The sequence below is a fragment of the Pipistrellus hanaki genome (genome assembly GCF_964339955.1).
Source record: "Pipistrellus hanaki genome assembly, chromosome: 7".
Taxonomy (NCBI): Eukaryota; Metazoa; Chordata; class Mammalia; order Chiroptera; family Vespertilionidae; genus Pipistrellus; species Pipistrellus hanaki.
Window position 1 is genome coordinate 80,107,357 of NC_140509.1, and position 7,388 is coordinate 80,114,744.

The 7,388-nt window shown below is 43.8% G+C and overlaps 1 long non-coding RNA gene across 1 annotated transcript; it reads right to left on the reverse strand.

Moving 5' to 3' along the window:
- Nucleotides 1-5,796: 5,796 nt before the first annotated feature.
- Nucleotides 5,797-7,079, reverse strand: LOC311625645. The gene is made up of 2 exons (XR_014795548.1): nt 6,174-7,079; nt 5,797-5,926 (listed from the first exon to the last, which is right to left on the reverse strand). It is a non-coding gene; the product is annotated as an uncharacterized lncRNA (long non-coding RNA).
- Nucleotides 7,080-7,388: the final 309 nt, after the last annotated feature.

Below are 7,388 nucleotides of genomic sequence, written 5' to 3' on the forward strand. Positions count from 1 at the left end.
TATATAAAACATCAAGGACGAGCATTTAAAAAATAAAAACTCAATCTATAGAAGGAAATCTACATATCATACAAAAAAAAATGCAGCAGTATTTTTTATTTGCTTTTAGAGATTCACAAGGCATGTTCAATAAATACTCAGGCATGGAAAGACTGCACTTTTCCCAGCATGTTCCACGATCTACCGTGTTTCCCCGAAAATAAGACATCCTCCGAAAATAAGACCTACTTACAAGTTTCCTTCTGAGTGAAATATAAGGCATCCCCCCGAAAATAAGGCCCCCCTAGGCTAAACATGAGATTTGGTCCACTGATTCTGAAAGAAATGGAGTCACAAGAAATTCACCAGGAAATTCAGGGATTGGATTGTTATGATGATGTTCCAGAAGATGATGACATGATTGTCATTGAATAAATGAGTAAATTCTCGATACTGTAGGATTCAGTTTGTCTGATTTGTGTTGACAACTACCGTACTACCATATCGCATACAGGTAATAAATTTCCTTTATTTCATTTAACAATAAATGTGTACCGTATTCTTCTTCATGGAAAAATAAGACATCCCCTGAAAATAAGACCTAGCGCATCTTTGGGAGCAAAAATTAATATAAGACACTGTCTTATTTTCGGGGAAACAGGGTAGTTTCTGGCTGTAGCAGCTGATCAGAGGAACACAATGCTACTTCTTTTGCTGTTCAATCAAATTCTTCCACCTGCCCATTTTACCTGTCAACTTATTAAAGGAAAAGAAATGAACTTAATTAAATCACAAATGTAGATACCTTAGCAGAGAACATTCATTCTAATTATAATTTCCTCTTCCTGGAGGAAATGTGATTAAAAAAAAATTTTTTCCCCCAAACTTCATAAATAATCCACAAATCCTGACAAACCTCATGATCTCAGGCATTCAAATCCATCTCCCAAACTCGACTGATACAATATATCTGTGTGTGCAACTGCTATACTTATTTCCCACTAGGTTTACAGTGACCACAGTCACTTGTACACGAGGACATCTTTTAAGCCATATTAACATATGGGTCAACAAACTTTAAGAGAACAGAGTTAGATCAAGTCGCCTGAGAGCCATTAACATTCAAGTTCTTCTTGAAGTTAAAATAAACAATGTTCCCTTAGTTTTCTCTCCTTCATTTTGTGTTTACCCCCACTCTCACCACCTAAAGACCCCTCCCATCTGTCCCACTCCTTGTAACCGTGAACAGCAACCTAGCCTCAGGGTGGACTGTCCACTGCAATGCCCCAGGGTGGACTGTACCCTGCAATGCCCAGGTTTCTCCCAGGTGTGCCCAGTCCGGTCCCTCTAGGCGTCCGAGAGCCGCAGCCTTTCCCTGGAGTTTTCCTTCCCGACCACTTTCGCTTTCCGCCTCCCCGGCCACCGCTGGCCCGTGCGGGTGGCGGGTTCGGCGGTGGCGGAGAGGCGGCGCCGCAAGGCCTCCAGCACAGCGGGCTCGTCCCAGCCTGACCTGCACCTCCAAGGCCGCAAAGCCTGGGGCTCTGGCTCCGGCCCGGCGCGGCCAGCCCTCGCTTCCCCGGGCCGGGCTCAGCTCGGTCCGGCCGCCCGCCCGCCGTCCGCCCGCCCGCAGCGGCCCCGGAGCCCCGCCAGCCGGGAGGGCGTGGGCCCGGTGGCCACCGCCCGCCGCTCCGGCCCCGGCCCCGGCCCCGGCCCCGGCCCCGGAGGAGAAAGTGGCCCCTGCCGCTACGCCGGCCGCGACCTACCTGCGGGGAGCGCGGGCTCCCGGACGGCGGCCGCGGGCCGCGGGGGCGCCGGGCGGCCGGAAGCCCTCCGGGGCCCCGAGGGTGCCGGCGGGCAGGGCGGGGAGAGGCGCGGGGCTGCCGCGGCCAGCGCGGCCCGAAGCGAAGGTCGCGGGGACCTGGCTCTCCCCTTAGCACCAGGCCACTGCCGCCGCCGCCATCTTGCCTTCCACTCGGTGTCGCTGCCGCAGGTTTCCCGGATGTGGGATGTGGGCATTTCCCGGCGGCGCTTGCGCGGGGGCCGAGGACTGGGGGCTTCTGCCCGCCGGGCCGCCCGCCGCCCGCCGCCCGCCGCCCGCCGCCCGCCGCCCGCCGCCCGCCGCCCGCCGCCCGCCGCCCGCCGCCCGCTCCCCGGCCCGGCGCCCAGCGCAGCCCCCGCCCAGCCGCCCCGGGGACTGGCCGCCGCGGAGCCCACGCGTGGCCTGCAGCTCCCTCCCTTCTCAGTGGACTCTAAGGGTGAGAATAGAAGGAAGATGCGCAGCTCTGGCGCTTTATTCTCAGAAGGAAACAGCAGTGCGTTGCTCTCTGAAACCTCGCTGCGGACAGCAGGGTTCGGGATTTTTAGAGGCTTTGAAATAAAATATTTTTTTTTTGTCTCGTTTCCCCAGTAAATCGGTGAATTTAAGTATTTTCCGAAACATATTCCAAAATGTATTCTTGAACCAAGAAAGATTAACAGAGTTGCGGGATTTTTATGTCAACCAAAATCAGCAGGAAAGCCTTTATTGCCATAATTGGAATAACAGTGACTGTGAGGTTTTATTTTCTGTTAAATTGAAATGGAATTATTTGGGATGGAATCATTGGGATATGTTTAAAAGTGCCGTTTGTAGACCGCCTTTGCCAGTTCTGCCTCTTGAAAATGTATGCAAGTTTTTAAATTCCCTTTCATCATTTTTTTTACGAAAGTTTACAAATTTTTTTTTTTAATTAAGACTTCTTTTTCTGATGTTAGTTACTGGCTACTATATCCAAAAAAATCAAATGTGAAGAGAAAATATATTAAAAGATTACGTACATTCCAGCCAAAGCTAGTTTGTGCCAAAGCCAGTAGGGGGCGTGCAGGAGACATCAGATCAATGGTTTGATGTTTCTCTCTCTTCCTCTCTGAATTAAATGAAAAAATATTTTTTAAAATGAAAGAAAATCAATGTTTCACAAACACAGAGTTTGTATAAGGTAGAGGATTTGACCCGAGGTGGTCACTCAATAATCCTAGTTTTTACTTTCTTCTACTGGAGGATGAAATAATCTCTAGGTCCCTTTCATCCTGCACGTTATAGGAATCTATGTTCACAGGCCTGCCTGCGTTTGAAAGTGTGCTACCCACAGTTCTGTCACCTCTCAGCAATTCATGGAACTTCTTCACTTAAGTTTCTCAATTCTCTCTGAGCATAAAGACAAGTATCTCCATAGACTACTGTCCTTGGGGAAATTCCTCGATAATTCACAGAGCTGGACGAATCCCTCTAAGACTAGGAGATGGACTGCTATGAAGTAGGGGGACAGAAGAGCAGGGAAAGGAGGAGTGATCCGCAGAGAACCTATAAGGTTAAAACTGGCTGAGAATACTGGTAGGAGTGGGGGTGAAGGCTCAAGACCAAGAAAATGCTTGCCAGGGGTGCTGGATGTCTGAGTGGCAATGTCTGCCTTCATTTGAAGGTCTTTGCATTGCTGTGATGGAAAACCCTTGGTCCAGCCAATGGTTTCAGTGCTCCATGGAAGTGGCCATTTTTTCATTTTTTAATAGGGGATGAATTTCATATTTGGATGAATGTAGGAACTGGGCATGAAGTAGTTCTGAGAGCATCAGCCCTCTTGGGGGGGGGGGGGCTCTGGATTATGAGCAGCCTCCTTGAGGGCAGAGAATCTGTATAAATTATTTGGAATTCTGATCAGATTGGTCTCTTCTCCCCTGTTTGTTTATTCAAGCATTTACTTATAGTATTGTGGACTCATAGATATTTTATATTTTGGGTATTTTATTTTGTTGAGCAATTGGGAACTTTTCCAGTTGGTTTCTGTGTCCCTTTGACCTACTCCCATTATTTTTTGTTGTTATTTTAGAACTTCCTTAATTTCTGGCACCACAAGGTGCTGCAAACTAACTTGTATTATTTCCAAACCCTCTAAGTAGCCCTAGTTCGTTTTATTGGAAAATGGTATTAGAAACCAAATCTGGGGTCTGAGTGTGCTCATTGCTACTCGGGTATCTGTTGTATGACCTCTATGGCAGAGATTTTTAAATTTAAGTTCATTCCATACTATGTGTAAGGGTAAAAACTGTTTGGATTTGTTATGGCTATTATTTTAGAGTCTAGTATTAATTACAGTTTAGCTTCGTACATCTATGGCCTGCACAAAAATTGTTTAGACAGTGAATTCATTTCAGGTGGCTTTGTTAAGCTAGACAGCTACTGTCCCCCAAAGTTGTCATGACACTTTGGAATTGAACATTAGTTTATTTTTAATTAAAAATTTTATGTGATCAGCCAGATTCTAGTCTTTCTCCTTTTTCACCAGGCCCATTCCTTCATGGCTTCTTCCCTCTGTGTACACCTGTTAGTGAAATGTTGGAAATTATTTTGATGCTGAGATGACTGCAGTCCAGGATGTAGCTGCTAGTTGTTCCACATTGCCACTAAATATTAGTCATGGTTTAGAATGCCAATGAAATAGTTTAAACAGTTGCATGTCATGTCATTTGGGGCTCCCTAGGTTTCAGATCTATAAAATAAGAGCACTGCTATTGCTTCAGGGCCATCTAATTCATTGAGCGAGGTAGCACACTGAAACCAGCTTAAATGATACAAACTATATAATAGTGAACTTACACACTTCTTGGACAAGATTCTAGAATGGATAATCCATTCTTGAAAGGATATTTCCACAGTACTATGAAACAGAAGTGTAATTCACCAAGGACAAGGAGTGTTTCAATTATGCCAATTTTTGATAGGATAGCTATAGCAGAGATGTTTTCTCAAAACAGTCTTGTGAACAAGAGAAATGGGGCAGAATGTCAACACATTAGGTTGGTTTTAAATATTTCAGTGACTGTAACCAAATACCAGTGATTCATGCGTCACCGATGATAGAGAGGACTCTGAGAGTGGGACGAAGCACTTCAGTCCATTTAACCTATTTCCTAACTAATGGGATGAGAATACAGAAAGCATGCTGGACAATTCTGAAAATAATTTTTCTAAAGAAAAGATTCTGAGGGGCTTGTTAATTCTTTCCTATATTGAAATAAAATGGGTCTTCTTAGAACACGAAGGATGAACCCATAGCAAGGATCAAAACCACCTGCATTAACTCAATATGGGAAGTATGGCTTAAGTATATGATGTGCAAAAACTTAAGGGTTTAAGTTCAGTGGTCAGCAGTCTAAGTGAACAAATGTCAGAATTATTCAAATCAACTCACACAGCATTACAAAAGAGTACTGTGTCCAAAATCAGGATAAGATTTCTATCATATTCTCAAGTGAGGCAGACACTCCCTGGAAAAGTATTCATTTTAGAAGTCTCACTTTAAAGCTGGCCTTTGAGAAATGGGAGTATTTTTTTTAAAAAGGAAAACAAGATTAGGATTTAGTTCAGTTTGCACTAAGGCAGTGCTTACCATGGGCCAGACATGGAATTAAATATTGTCAATATAACACCAGACACGGGCTCTGCTCGTAAGCTTGTGGTCCAGTAGAGGGAGACAGGCTGCTTAGCACACAGCTCTAAGCACAATGGCCTTTAGAAATACAACTTAGCCACATTGTCAGAGGTCAGGCAGGCTTTCTTGAGAAAATGACACCTAAAAGGAGCCCAGAAGAGTAAGCAGGATCTAGCCAACTAGGGCAAGAGAGGCTGGGAAGGGAACCTTGCCCTCGAGAAACCAATGAAGGGGTAGATTAAGAAGTTTCACCTTAAAGTAGCTATCATAGGTAGCTACTTGAATATGAGAATTAAAATTTTTGTGGCTCCTGAGGAAAGACGACAAATGGAAGCCTATTTCAATTCAGTATATGAAAAAAAACATTTATTTAATGAAACCTTCTGGTAAAGTACCCCAACATAATGGATTGGTGATGGGCTTTGTCTCATAGCAGGTTCACATGATCATTTTATTAACCCACAATAACATTATTCTACCTTTTTTTTTTTTTTTTTTTTTTTTTTAAATATATTTTATTGATTTTGTACAGAGAGGAAGGGAGAGAGATAGAAAGTTAGAAACATCGACGAGAGGGAGTCATCGATCAGCTGCCTCTTGCACACCCCCGACCGGGGATATGCCTGCAACCAAGGTACATGCCCTTGACCGGAATCGAACCTGGGTCCCTTCAGTCCCCAAGCCGAAGCTCTATCCATTGAGCCAAACCGGTCTCGGCTATTCTACCTTTTTTTATAGGACCGTTTTGAGCCCCTCACATACTAAAACCCTGCCATCATGGCTGGATCAAATAGAGCTGTCCAAACGGTGAGAGGCTGCAGAGTATTTTCAGATCTATGGATGAGGACTTGTTGGGAATGCTGTGGGAGGGATGGTTAGATGTAAGCTGGAGATGCCCTAAAGAGCATCCCACCTCTGAGATCCTGCAGCCTCAAAAAAACATTTCATAGTTTCATTCTAGTAAAAGGCAGTAAGTGACAAAGAGCAAATTCATATATTAGTGTTTAATTTATACTACATAAAACTTGTTTCTTATTAAATGTATCAAATGTAACACTATTCAAATGTACTTTCTTTTACATATGGTTATAAATACCCTTAAATCAAAGCAAAGCTTGAAACTTAAACATGTTTCCAGTCCAAGCAAAGCAAAGCTTGAAATTTAAAACCGTTTCCAGTCCCAGCTAATATTTTAAGCCTAGGCGTCTGGCTCCTTTCCTCTACCATCATTCACCATAATGACCCAGGGAAACGGTATACATTGCTGCTGGAAACTGAGAAGAGTGCTAACATGGATGAAACCTTCAAACGTTACAGCAGCGGGTAATACAGGTAAAAGCAGAGCCACAGGTGTACCATTTACTGTGCATGGAAAATGTGCCACCAGAGAGCTAGCTAGGGTCTTCGACTCAGAGAAAGGTTAGCCTTCTGCCCTAGCTGGTTTGGCTCAGTGGATAGAGTGTCAGTCTGTGGACTGAAGGATCCTGGGTTCAACTCTGGTCAAGGGCACATACTCAGGTTGCAAGCTTGATCTCCAGGATGCAGCCCATCAATGATTCTCTTATCACTGATATTTCTATCTTTTTCTCCCTCTCCCTCTCTGAAATCAATATATATATATATATATATATATATATATATATATATATATATATACACACACACACACACACACACACACACACACAGTTTTTTTTTTTGTTTTTTGTTTTTAAGGAGGTTAGCCTACTAACTGTAAAGGGAAGGTACTTGTACTAGATAATGAGGGACATTGTAGCTTAGGCTGCAGCACGACATTCATACAAATGGAAATAAAAAGTCAAAGGAAAATTCATAGCTATGTTTATATGATTGAACTCATGTGTTTACTGGTGGGGAATGTGCATCTATATGTATTTCATTTTCACAAAACAAATTATATACATTGATGAATAAAAGGAA